Genomic DNA, 14,783 nt, shown 5'->3' with positions numbered 1-14,783 from the left:
ATCTCCCCCTCTCAGTTTATGATACTGCTTCTAAGAAAATTGGAAGATTGATTTAATTTCCTCTTCTTATCTATATTCTACATACTCTTGATATTTATACCCATATAGTCAGCCTTCAATCCTCTTATAATGGAGAAACTTCTCTCCCACCTAAGATCAATCCTTTCTCTTGGATTCTATTTCCTCTCACCAATTTTAGGTCTTTGCTGCTTCAGTTATTCCCTCATGCTCCTGCATCACCATTCCCCCTTCCCTCCCATTTTACTGGATTAGTCCCATCTGTCTGCAAACTTAACCAAAGAGGTGAAAGACCTGTAATCTGAAAACTATAAAACACTGATGAAAGAAACTGAAGATGACACATAGAAATTGAAAGACATTCCATGCTCATGGTTGGAAGAACAAATACTGTTCGAGTGTATATACTACCAAAAGCGATCTACACATTTTATGCAATCCCTATCAAAATACCTACAGCATTTTTCACAGAACTAGAACAAGCAATCCTAAATGAGTATGGAATCGCTAAGACCCCAAATAGGCAAAGCGATCTTGAAATAAAAAAACAGAACTGGAGATATCACAATTCTGGACTCCATATTATGTTACAAAGCTGTTTTAATAAAAACAATATAGTACTGGCACAAAAACAGACATAGGTCAATGGAATAGAATAGAAAATCCATGGGGCACCTGGGTGGCTCAGTGAGTTAAGCCTCTGCCTTCGGCTCAGGTCATGATCTCAGGGTCTTGGGATCATACCCCACATCGGGCTCTCTGCTCAGCAGGGAGCCTGTTTCCCCCTCTCTCTGCCTGCCTCTCTGACTACTTGTGATCTACAAATAAATAAATAAATAAAATCTTAAAAAAAAAAAAAAAAAAGAAAATCCAGAAATAAGCCCACAGTTATATGGTCAATTAATTTCAACAAAGGAGGAAAGGAATATACAATGGAAAAAAGAAGTCTCTTCAACAAATGGTGCCTGGAAAACTGGACAGCTACAGGCAAAAGAAGGAAACTGTACTACTTTTTTAAAGTATACACACAAATAAACCCAAAATGGATTGAACACTTAACTGTGAGAACTGAAACTACAAAAATCCTAGAAGAGGGCACAGGCAGTAATTTCTCTGAGATCAGTTGCTGCACTATTTTTCTAATTACAAAGCTAAGAAAATAAAAAGCAAACATAAAACGAGATTACATCAAAATAAAAAGCTTCTGTACAGCAAAGGAAATAATCAACAAAACTAAAAGTCACCTTACCAAATGAGAGGAGATATTTGCAAATGACATATCCAAAAAAGGATTAGTGTCCAAAATATACTTAAAAAACTGATAAAATCAACACCCAAAAAAACAATCCAATTTAAAAATGGACAGAAAACATGAACAGACATTTCTCCAAAGAAGACATCCAGAAGGTTGGCAGACACATGAAAAGATGCTCAACATCATTCATCATCAGGGAAATGCAAATGAAAACCACAATGAGATATGACCTCACACCTGTCAGAATGGCTAAAATCAAAAACACAAGAAACAACAAGTGTTGGAAAGGATAAGGGGAAAAGGTACACTTATGCACTGTTGGTGAGAAGGCAAAGTAGTATAGGCACCATGGAAAACAGCATGGAGATTCCTCAGCAAGTTAAAAACAGAACTATCCTACAAGCCAGTAATTGCACTACCCCAAAAAAATACAAAAACACTAATTCAAAAGGATACATACACCCCGATATTTATTGCAGCATTATTTAAAATGACTAAATTACAGAAGCAAAGTGTCCATCAATAATGAATGGATAAAGAAAATGTAGTATATATACACAGTAGAATATGATTCAACCATAAAAAGGAATGAAATCTTGCCATTTACAACATGGATGGAATTAGAATTATGCTAAATGAAATAAGTCAGTCAGAAAAAGACAAATACCAGATGTGTCACTCATATGAGGAATTTAAGAAACAAAACAAACGAGCAAAGGAAAAGAGGGAGAGAAAAACCAGGAAACAGACTCTTGACTATAGAGAACAGATGGTTACCAGAAGAAAGGTGGGTGGGAGATGAGCGAAATAGGTGGAGGGTATTAACAGTGCACTGATCTTGATGAGCACTGAGTAATGTATAGAATTGTTAAATCACTGTACATCTGAAACTAATATTACACTATATGTTACCTATTCTGGAATTAAAATTAAAAACTCAATTTAAAAAAATCCCTTTACATCAGTTCCCCATCTCATCACTTTATTTCTCAATTCCATTTTATAGCAACTTCCCCAGAGAAGTATTGAACGCCTCCAAATTAGGCTTCATTTTTACAACTCCACTGAAGTAGCACTTCCCATGGTCAGCAGTGAACTCAGATATTGACAAACCAAATGGTAAATTTTCTCTCAAGAGAGTTTGATTCAGATAATCACTTCTTTTTTTTTTTTAACTTGGCTTCTAGGATACCATACAAGAAGTAGGCTTATCTCCTACCTCATCTGCTGCCCTTTCTTAATCTCTTTGCCTAATTTCTTCTAATCTTCCTGATGCTGAAATCCTTTAGTAGATTGAGATGTGATATTTCTTCTTTATTTGACTCTTTCTTACAAAAGCAGATCCAGTTCTATGTCTTTAAATACCACCATTTATTTATGAATCCCCAATTTAGCTTTTAGCTTGAACCCCTTCTCTGGGCTATAGATTCTGATATCCACAGTCTATTCCACAGCTCTGCTTGAATGGCTAATATGCTTTTGAAAGTTAACATGTTAATATAATAGTAATAATAGTAATAATGATAATAAAAAAAAAAGGAAGGAAGAAATAAAGGAAAGAACGAAGGAAGGAAAGATGGAAGGGAGAGAAAGAAAGAAAGAAAATAACATACTCCAGGCTTCCTCCTCTACTCATCTTTCCCAGTGCAGCAAATGACATCTGTGTTTACCCAGTGACTTATAATAAAAACATAGCTCCTAGAGAAATGGCTGATTCTAGGACTCAGGCAAGGAAAACAAAAAATGAACTTGAAGCATCTTATGGTGATGGAAAGAAAGGAAGAGAAAGAAAAAAACAGGCACAGGCATGTCAAAAAGATACAAGAATAAAACTGAAAGAACTTTCAATGACCAAAGTTGGAATAGTTTAAGCAAATAATAATAATAATAGTAATAATAATAATAATAATGACAGTATTAGATTATAACCAAGAAATAAAATAAATATCTATGAGTCTATACTCATGTAAATAAATGACTAAATAAATAAGTAGGGGAGAAGGAACAAATCTTTCTTACAAGTATTCCAAAATATATATGTAGATCCTTTTTCAGGAAGTGGAGTTTGATCCCCACTCCCACCTTAAGTGTGAGCTGTATTTAAATAAATTGCTTCCAAAGAATAGAATATGGAAAAAAGAAAAAAAAACCACTAATGATAAGTTGGAGAAACTTAGCAGATATCATCTTTTTTTTTTAAGATTTTATTTATTTATTTGACAGAGAGAGATCACAAGTAGACAGAGAGGCAGGTAGACAGAGAGAGAGAGGGAGAGATGCAGGCTCCCTGCTGAGCAGAGAGCCCGATGCGGGACTCGATCCCAGGACCCTGAGATCATGACCTGAGCTGAAGGCAGCGGCTTATAACCCACTGAGCCACCCAGGCGCCCAGCAGATATCATCTTAACCAAATGACAAACATTAATACCACCAGTGACACAGCACGTTAGTATCATCTAGTCCCTCATATATTTGGACAAGAAGAGCACTTCATTTTCCGTGACTTTCTTATTCCAGATCCACAACCCCCATGTAATGAGAAAACACCAGAGAAAACTAAAATTGCCGAACATTCTAACTATGCTCTTCAAAAAGTAATGGTCCTAAAAAAACAAGAGAAGATTGAAAAAACGGAGGAAAATAAGGAGACATGATAACTAAATTCGACATGATATTCTTGAGTAGATCTTATTAGCAAAAGGATATCCATGAATAAATCTGAAAAGAATCTGTAGTTTAGTTAATATAATAATAAGTGGTAACAATGTTAATTTCTTCGTCTGGACAAATGTACCATGGTTATGTAAGATGTTAACACTGGAAGAAGCTGAGCAAAGGGTTTAGGTAATTCTGTGCTATTTTTACAACTTTGCCGTGAATCTAAAATTATTCCAAAATATAAAGTTATTTAAAAGCCTCAGAATTATTCATGTTTATCTGTTTTTCTTAAACCTCACATCTAAACATTAGCATCTCCTGTCAGCTCTACCTTCAAGATTTATTGTCAGTCTGAGCACTTCTCACCAAATCCCACATCTCTCACTTCTACCACTCAACAATGGTTTCCCACCTGGTCAATGCCTTCTCAATTGATTCCCCATTGCCCATGCACACAAGTGTCAAGCTCTTTGCCAATGGTCTGCATTTGCTCTTCATTCTTTCTAGAAGTCCCCTCTCACTCCAGATATTACATGGCCTAACCCTAACCCTACTATTAAGAATCTATCTTCAAAAAAGTAAAGCACTGGCGGCACCTGGGTGGTGCAGTTGGTTGGGCTTCTGACTCTTGATTTCAGCTCAGGTCTTGATCTTAGGGTGGTGTGATTGAGCCCCACCTTGGGCTCTATGCTTAGTGTGGAGTCTGCTTGGGATTCTCTCCTTCTCCTCCCTACCATAAACAAATAAATATATCTATATCTATATCTATATCTATATCTATTAGAGAAACAAAAGTAAAGCATTGGAGGAACTGGATGGCTCAGTCAGTTAAGCAACCAACTACTGATTTCAGCTCAGGTCCTAATTTCAGGGTTGTGATATCAAGACCCATGATGGCTCCATGCTGGGTGTGAGCCTGCTTGGGATTCTCTCTCTCCCCACTCCTCCTCTCTCTTTTCCAGTAAAGCACCAGTATATAAGGACTTTTTCAAAAGAATATGCATTATAGCCTTGCTCTTGCTGCATAAAAGCTAAGCTGAAAAAAATGAACACTTGTAGGGGAAAGACTGAAAAAAATAGAATATATCCAATATTTTGCAATCATCAAAAAGAATAAAATAGAGCTATGACAAGGACATTGGGGAATTTTCATAAGGTATTGTTCAATGAAAAGAGTCAGGATTAAGAAAAATGTATATAAGATAATCCACTTTTGACAAAAAAATCTTTTGTGACAATATCTTTATGATTATTTGATATTGAAAAAAATGAAAGGATATAAACTAGGACAATAAGAGTTACCTACAGGAGTTAGAAATATAGATGAAGAATGCACAGGAAGAAAAAGGAAAAACCAGGGCGCCTGGGTGGCTCAGTCAGTTAAGCATCTGCCTTTGGCTTAGGTCATGATCCCAGGGTCCTGGGATCGAGTCTCCTGCATTAGGCTCCCTGCTTAGTGGGAGCCTGCTTCTCCCTCTCCCACTCCACCTGCTTGTGTTCCCTCTCTCTCTGTGTCTCCCTCTGTCAAATAAATAAATAAAATCTTTAAAAAAAGAAAGAAAGAAAGAAAGAAAGAAAGAAAGAAAGAAAGAAAGAAAAAGAAAAGGGAAAGGAAAAACCAAGCAAAATAAAAAGAAAGAAAAGAGAGAGGGAGGAAGGAGAGAGGGAAGGAAACAGGTAAGAAAAAGAAAAAGAGAGAGAGGGAGGGAGCTCAAAATAAGATTATATTTTAGTTAAATTATTTGTGGATTATCTTGGAACCAGAAAATATCATGAAAATAATTCAACAGTAATCGATAGAACAATGTATAAAATTGAACATGCACTATGTACATGAATATTTAGAGCAACATAGGTTTTAATATAAAAAAATGAGAACAACTTAAAAAACAACTGGCAGGAGAAGGGATGACTATATTGGGTAAACTTATGCTGTGGAATAGTATGAAGAAAGAAAGAGATAGGAAGAAGGGAGGGAGGGAGGAAAAGAAAGAGGGAGGAAGGAAATTAAGTAAATTTTGTGAAACAATATTTACGACTTCACATAAAATGCATGTGTGTATGAAAGAGAATTATTCAGAGATTCCATTTTGAAGCACAGTATGTTTTTTGGACATTGGGCCCCCAATTTTCTCAAGCAGAAACCAACTTTTAAATATAAAATTGATTGCAGGTCTTCTTAATCTCAGAGAGAAAATAAAGGATTGCTGCTAGAATTGATCAGGTTCTCAGGAAATGAATAAATTCTTACAGATGGTCCCAGGAACACAGCTAAATTGCAGCCTATGTTAGTCAGTGTACTTTCAGTGTATGGCAGAAAATAGAAATCAAACCTAAAAAAAGAAAAAGCAATATCTACGGACAGGAAGAAAGAGGAAGAACTTTACAGAATGTGTTCACTCAACTTTTAGTTGTCAAAGCAGCCTGTGGTATCTGCTTTAATTTTTATAGTGGGCATTGTCCCTCATGGAAACCACACAGTAACTGTCCCACAGGGGAGGAACACCCAAATAAATAGTTGAATAGTTGCTGGGCTGCCCTGACAACTGGCATTCCCTTGAAGAACAATGAGGAACAAATCAGAGACATTGTATTATAAAGTACGTTCTCATCTTCTCTGCCACAATAAGATACAAGGAGCCTCACAAATATGCCCCTGTTGGAAGTGTCCAGCACCTACTATTTCATAAATGCTGATGTACTTTCTTCAGATTTCAGAAATATTGCATGTTGTGGCAGGCAGAATGGGGGTAAACGATTATGTAATTAACTTGGTCACAAACTGGTCCACTTGTAACACTGTGTTGCTACACATTGTGCCATGTTGAATATGAACTATGGATAAAGGAAAGAGGGATTCATTCTGGATATTATCTGAGGGAATTGGTTATAGAAGTCTGTTGTTGGACTTCTTGATAGATGACTATAATAAAGTGACTTTACCAGAAGGTGAATATAAATGAACCCTGAATGAAGATTTTTAAAAAATATATATAAGTAGGGAAATGCTGATTCAATACAGTTAAAGGGAGAAATATAAGTGACATAATAATGTAATATAAAGTGCTCAGGCTCTCGAGGATCAAAAACATAGACATTAACATCTTGCTGATGCTCTCATCTTACTTTATGACTTTGGGCAATTTACTTAACATCAGTTTCTTCATCTGTTAAATGGGCATATAAACTCTGATTTCATATTTTTCAGGAAAGATAAATAAGGCATTTAAAACAACATGTGAGGGATGCCTAGGTGGCTCAGTCATTAAGTGTCTGCCTTTGGCTCAGGTCATGATCACAGTATTCCTGGGATCAAACCCCACATCGGACTCCCTGCTCAGCGGGAAGCCGGTTTCTCTTTCTCCTACTCTCCTTGCTGGTGTTCATGCTCTCGCTATCTCTCTCTGTCAAATAAATAAACGAAATCTTTAAAAAATTATAATAATAAATAAATAAAACAACATGTGACTAATAGCAGATCTTTAACATATTAGTTCTCTTAATTAATTTTAAAAAGGGTAACCTAACATCACTCCTGACTTAATCTTGTTTTTACCTTGTTTTCCTTTCCCATAATTTTCTCATTTATTTTATATTTATTCTTATTATTTTATGCAAAAGAGAATTTTGATAGAGTATTTATAAATTTAAAAAACAATTGACATATTTCCACTATTCACCATTTATTTGTATAGTGCTGTTTAAACAAAAGTAATTTAGATCTTCATGTTTATTTACTATGGTATCAAAATGAATTACTAGTATGATAGCCATTATTATTGGTGACCCAACATATTTTTCTTTCTTCTATTTTTTTTTCTCTCTTAACATACTCTACATCTCCTTATTACCACAAGAGTGGATAAATGAACAAGATCTAGCCAAACAAAGAACCTCATTCCTTGGCCACAGTGATTGGTTCAGTGAAGGGCATGTCACCCAGGCTAGAGTTATCAGGCAGGGTCCAGTTCAGAAAACAGAGGCAATGCTAGATGGTTCAATGGAAGGAATTTCTTATGGTGAACTGGTTATAATAATTTTCTGAGTTGAGATGCCAGACAAAACAGAAAACAAAGGAACTCGGAGATAAGTAAGAAAAAGCTAACATTCCTTCAGCTGGAGGCACAAAGGAAGAATGGATGTCACCATAACTCAAAACCTGGTGCTACCTCGTGGGAGCTAGATATGAGGAAAGGCTGCTCCATGGAGTCTGTGACCATAAAAGCAAGGTCATTACAGCAAAGGCTGGAAATATGGTAGAGATGCAGTGGCCACTGGAAGTATCAGCTGAGGCATGGATGAGTGCAGGGGAATACGCTGGTTTATCCTTTCATCCTGCCCTCTATTGTCCCACCAGTGCATCTCCTCTGTTGAATCCATCTGGAAATCAATGGACAAGGTACAATTTTCAGAGGAAGGGCAGACTGAGAACAAATGAGCACACAGTTGACACACCGAGATAATTCTCACAAAGAAAAGATATTTCATCATCTAAGTTGCTGGAGCCAGGAAAGGAGATTTTTTCCTTGCCTTCAAGAACATAGTGCTAGGAAGACATCTATGTCTATGTGCAGGCAGATATCTTCCACAGATTAGGGAAACCCATAATCCCATATCGGTCAGAGAAAATGAGGCCTTCTCATAATGAGAAGAGAATGGGGGTGGGGAGAGCACTGAGTTTGCCACATGAGCCCCAGATCCATTTTGCCCGATGTGACCTCACACCTGTCTTTCTTGATTACATGAACTAAGAGGTCTCTTTTTGGTTTAAACTAGGTTATATAGGGCTTTTTTCCCTTGTAATAAAGAGTCTTGACTAACATAACCATGACCATTAACTGAATATCTTAAAGAGGTTCGAGGACAAACGCCGAATATTACCAGTAAAAAAAAAAAAAAAAAAAAAAGAAATCAAAGAATGGATATGTTACCAGTAAAAGAAATTAAATGAACATGGTGATGTTGACAGGCCTTGGTTGACATAATAGTAAATGAATTCTCTTTCTCTTTTATCTTAAATAAGGAATTTAAATACAGGGAAAAAAAGGAATCTAAAAAGGTAATTTCCCCCAGCCTCTTAAGACAGAGGAGCTGGTTGATTTCTTTGATTCATGCGTGGTAATCAGACTACAAAAGGAATCCAGATCAATGCCAGATGGGGGCTATCAAAACAAAAATTGGCCACAAAGAAACAAAAATGTATTTAAAGTTAATCTGCAGCTATAATATGTGGGATGTTAAACAGAGCAGTTTCATCCTCTTTTATCCTACTTCAACAATTCAAGAGAGAATTTTTTTAATAATGTAAGTGAATGATTTATCCTTTAACCCATTTGCAGAAAAGGTAAAGGAGGGCCGGTCCACTACCGTATCTGTTTACTTGTGCTGAACACTATCGTTTCTAGCTTCTCCATCTTGCACAGCAATCAATATATGTACTCTATCTTTTTACTACTCCTCAATCAAGTGGAAAATAGAAATTAATGGGTTTTGCTTTACAGAATAGAAATCCTTAGAAACCTAAAGGTGGTTAGCAGTTTGTTTGCTTTGAGTACCTAGAACAAAGAGTCAGATCTCACTTGCCAATAAGTAATTTTGTTTGAAGAACTTAAAACAACCCCCACCTTCCCCAAAGCATGTTTCCATTCAGTGATGCATCTTCTTCTAGGTCAAAGTTTCCTAGAGATCAGAGTTGATCTTTCTCCATTCTACATAATTTTCAGATAAAAATGATATTTCTCAGTATGGTTTCATGTCTATTAGTCTCATCTATTCATCTAGTGAGAATATTCCCCAGGGCAGGAGCACACTTTTACTCTGCCTACTCTCCAGCATAGTCTTCTACACACAGTGATCTCCATTGATTCTCTTAGGAACAGAAACTTAATAGCCTCTTGGTATATGGCAAGACTTTATATCCCTTCAGTCTTAGAGGTACCAGGGGCAGGAACACCAGAGGTTCAGCATTTAATTAAGCTAATTTTTGTGGCAATCAGCATAGGTGGGTTAAACTTGACCAGAATCTCAATTTCTATCACTTTCAGTTGTATTTCATTTTATTCTCACTAATATTAATGTAAAGGAGGACTGAAGAACCACTTGTCTTTAATGTAGAAAGTTCTTCAAAAATTGAGGATTTGAAACAAAGTATCTGTTACGTGGCATGGAAACAAAATGATTGTTTTTAATTTTTTATGGATTTTAGAACATACCTCAGAGTGTAGTGGTTAACAATGCTGTCTCTGGCATTTGAGCTTGTTTTAATTCCAGCACCAGCATGTACAAACTGTGTGAATTTAGGCTTAGGCATGTTTATGCTACCTTCTTCTCAGTTTCCTCATCTGTAACATGGAAATTCCACCAAGATCACCACCTTCACTCATGTCATAGATTGTCTTGTGGGGATTAAATGAGATAGTGATTCAAAGGCATTCAAAATTGAAATGAAATTTTTGTGAATGGCATATGATAGGGATCCAGTTTTGCTCTTTCGTATGTGAATATCTAGTTTTTAAAACACCACTGATTAAAGAGACTAATTTTTCTCTACTGCATATTTTGGCTCCCTTGTGAATCATTGGTTGGCTATATATGCATGAGTTTATGTTGGGGTCTCTATTCTGTTTCACTGATCCATGTATCTGTTTTTATGTCAGTACCATTTTGCTTTAATTACTACAGTTTTATAATATAGTTTGAAATCAGGAAGAGTGTTGCCTTCAGCTTTGTTCTTTCTTAATGAAACACATTTTAAAGTGAATTTTAAATTAACCTTGGCCATTTCTAAGGGCCCTTTAATGCATACACACTGCCAGACTAAATTTGATCCTCATGTGGGATTAAAGATTTTATTTATTTTTATTTTTACGAGAGAGAGAGAGAGCAAGTGTGCACATTCATGAGTGGGGAAGAGGGTAGAGGGAGAAGCAGACTACCCGCTGAGCAGGGAGCCTGATGCAGGACTGGATCCCAGAGCCCTGGGATCATGACCTGAGCAGAAGGCAGACGCTTAACCAACTGAGCCATGCAGGTGCCCTTCCTCATGTGAGATTGTTACCTTATTATGTAAAAGAGTTGAAGGTATTAATAGTTTTATATTTGGAAAAATATTTTTCAGTTTATAATATTAACAGGTCATAGAAAAAATGGGATTGTTTTGATATGAACTAATGAGGAATACGATGTAACTTCATAGTGCTTATTAATTAAAAACTCTTAATGGAAGGATACCTCCTTCATATAGGATAATGAATATCCTATGGCTAGATAAAGATATAACCTGGGAACATTTCCATTAAAAAAAGAAAAACAATGTCTTTTTAGTAACAAAAATAATCTGTTACAACATATATAAAAAGTCTCATTCATAATAGGGTCAAAAAACTTTGGGGATTCAGCAAGGAAAATGCACAGCAAGAAGAAAAGCACAAAACTACTGTAGGCAAAATAAATATGAAAGGATATCTGGCATTCTTTTTTTTTTTTTTTTTAAGATTTTATTCATTATTTATTTGACAGGCAGAGATCACAAGTAGCAGAGAGGCAGGCAGAGAGAGAGAGAAGTGGAAGCAGGCTCCGTGCCAAGCAGAGAGCCCGATTCGGGGCTCGATCCCAGGATCCCGGGATCATGACCTGAGCTGAAGGCAGAGGCTTTAACCCACTGAGCCACCCAGGAGCCCTGATATCTGGCATTCCTAAAATGGAAAAGCAATATGGCAAAGACACCAACCTTCCTTATGAACCAAATTAACCTACAAATTTAATGTAATTCCCATGACATAGCAATGGTTTGTTTGGTAACTTGGCAATATTCTTTTAAAATTCAAATAATGTTCATGTGAAATAGCTTATAAAGCCTTTAAAGAGTATGGTAGTGTGTGGTGTTTCTGTCTAGTTAAGGAAAATTGGGAACTCTTATGTGAGATAGTAAAACTTAATATAGAGTCCTAACATAACACTATTGTTGGTTTTGGAATAACCATCCAGATCATGAAACAGAAAGGAGACCACAGACACTAGTCCTATTGTTTTTAAGCATTTGGTTCAAGAAAAGAATACACTTTCATATTAATAGAAACTATATTATTCAGTATATGATTTTTGGAAAACTGGAAAATTACCTATTTCACACAATATGCCAATAATTTTCAACTGGTCTGAAGATTTAAATATATAATAGAAAGTTACAAAAGTTCTAGAAGAAATTATTTGCACACAATTAATCTTGGGAGCAGAGAAGTTCCACCTAAGTATTTCCTAAAAGCCAAATCCATGATATATTTGACCACATAATCATATTTCTATGGCAAACATAGAGTGAAAAGACAAATGGCAAAATAGGAAAGGCATTATTGCATATGTGTTAATCAAATAATCCTTAATATTATAAAACAATGAAAGAGAAATCATGATCATAATAAAATAATAGAACATTCATATACACAGAAAAAAAAGCAAATAAATAAATATATAAATAGTTGGCTTCCTAGTATTCAGAGAAATTCAAGTTAAAACACCAGTAGAATCAGTTCTTACCTACCAGATTGGCCAAGAGGTATATGTGAGCCCAATTGGCAAGATGTTGGGGCAATAGGCACTCAATTACTCAAAATAGGCATATAAATTGGCAAAGTTTTCTGGAGGGCAATTAAAATTATATTCTTTGAACTATGATTTCCATTTTTAAGGATTTATTCTAAGATTTATCTACAAGCATGTCATGATAGCAATAATCATATTAGTGAAAAATCTAGAAAACTATCATAATGAATGAACACAAGTCTTATTAAGCTAAAAATATGTGAAAATAAATTGAGAAAACATATAGATATTGTGAAAATTGAGAAATATGTAAATAACAAAACTTACTATCCATAATTTTAATATCCAGAGAAAATGTCTCTTAAGGTTTTCTATATTTCTACAGAAAATATTTCTCTTTTTACCTCTAGATCTTATTTTATACATATCTCATACAGATATGAGAGGTTTTATAAATAGGAGTAGAAATGTAATGGAGGTTTTATAAATGGGAGGAAAATATAATTTTGCAAACTTCTTTATTAATGTGAATATATTTTTATTTAATAGATACATTCGTTCAACTGTTTTTATTGGCCACAGAGTAATTGACTATATGGATTTTCCATAGATTATTTAAACAATTGTGTGGTATATAGGTTCTACATAATTTTTCACCCTAAGAATAAATACTGCAAAAACCATTGTTAAAGCTAAAATTTTTATACATTCAGTTTTTTTTTAAAAAGATTTTATTTATATATTTGACAGGGAGAGAGAGATATCACAAGTAGGCAGAGAAGCAGGCAGAGAGAGTGGGGGAAGCAGGCTCCCTGCTGAGCAGAGAGCCTGATGTGGGGCTTGATCCCAGGACCCTGAGATCATAACCTGAGCTGAAGGCAGAGGCTTAACCAACTGAGCCATCCAGGCACCCTTACATTCAGTTTTTGAAAGTAATAAGTAAATGTTAAACAAATTGATTCAAAGTATTTCAATGTTCTAATCTTAGAATATTCTGACTTAATGAATAAGCTTACAGATTGGTAAAGCTATGAGGGAGGTTGGAGAGGGATTTCACTTATACTGGCAAAATTGTGTGCATAAATTGGAAATTTTATGAACATTTGATAGAAATGTTTTTTTCTATGAGTCTGCACCTGTTGAAGTTCACCCCAATTGTATCCAAAATTCTTAATTTCTCTAAAATTAGTTAACTTATTTCAGTTGTCTCACGTCATGTTTAAAATGACAAATCATTTAATCAATTAAGCATTTCCTTTTTCAAAAAAAGATGTGAACATGGCAATCGAAAATAAATTTATTTAAGACCTAACATCAGAATGAAATGAAATAATTTGTTTAAAACATCTAGCATAATGCCTGGCAAATTATATATGTTCAATAAAGCTTGTTGTGATTATTATCATTAAGTAATGTGGGGTGAATATGGGATGCAGCTCTTATCCTCAAGGAGTTTAAATAATTATAATGATTAATTTCAACCATTTTCCATATTCTGGCTAAAAGCTAGTGAATGCTAAAAGAAAAAAAGTTATTTGAAATATAACAGAATTTATTTAAGCTGCATTTCTCCTTTTTGGATTCCATTCATTTTTTAGTTTTTCATCAAAACTTTTATTTACGTCATATTAAGGGGGAATTTCTAAGTATATATGCTTCTTTATTAGTGCCTATAAATTACTTAAGTTAAGTTTACTTAGATTTTGTTTTGCAGCCTCTCTAGCTTTATGCATATTTTTAAAAAATCTAGGACAAATATAAGATATAGATGTCCTAATGTAGCCATGATCTAATTAGCATAACATTTAATTTTAGTATTGATTAATCACCATGATAACTGTCAGCTTAATGATCAATTATTTTGGGAAGTAAAAAGTTCTTTTTTTTTTTTAAAGATTTATTTATTTGACACAGAGAGAGATTACAAATAGGCAGAGAGGCAGGCAGAGAGAAGAGGAAGCAGGCTCCCCACTGAGGAGAGAGCCCAACTCGGGGCTCGATCCCAGGACCCTAAGATCATGACCTGAGCCGAAGGCAGAGGCTTTAACACACTGAGCCACCCAGGCGCCCCATGTAAGTAAAAAATTCTTAAAATGTGTGTATGTGTGTATGTGTCTGAAATATAGGTACTACTTTCTCCAAGCTAAAATGGTGGTTGTCATAGAAACAGCAAACAGCAGAAAGTCAGATCTGACATAACAAGAAAATAGTGGACAAAATCTTTGGAGAAATTGTGAAATAGGACGGCTATATTAGAAAAATTAACCATATTTAAAATTAATTAGTCATCATTTCTTCCAAACCAAGTTTC

The 14,783-nt window shown here is 35.1% G+C and overlaps 1 protein-coding gene across 4 annotated transcripts in view; it reads right to left on the bottom strand.

The window, feature by feature from the left end:
• CSRNP3 (cysteine and serine rich nuclear protein 3) overlaps nucleotides 1-14,783 on the bottom strand; it is a 199,457-nt gene that overhangs the window by 152,967 nt on the left and 31,707 nt on the right. The window lies entirely within an intron of this gene.

This window comes from Lontra canadensis, unplaced genomic scaffold, assembly GCF_010015895.1.
Source record: "Lontra canadensis isolate GAN:19392208 unplaced genomic scaffold, GSC_riverotter_1.0 scaffold69, whole genome shotgun sequence".
Taxonomy (NCBI): domain Eukaryota; kingdom Metazoa; phylum Chordata; class Mammalia; order Carnivora; family Mustelidae; genus Lontra; species Lontra canadensis.
The sequence above is the reverse complement of the archived record's forward strand: the minus strand, read 5'-3'. Positions and strand labels throughout refer to the sequence as shown.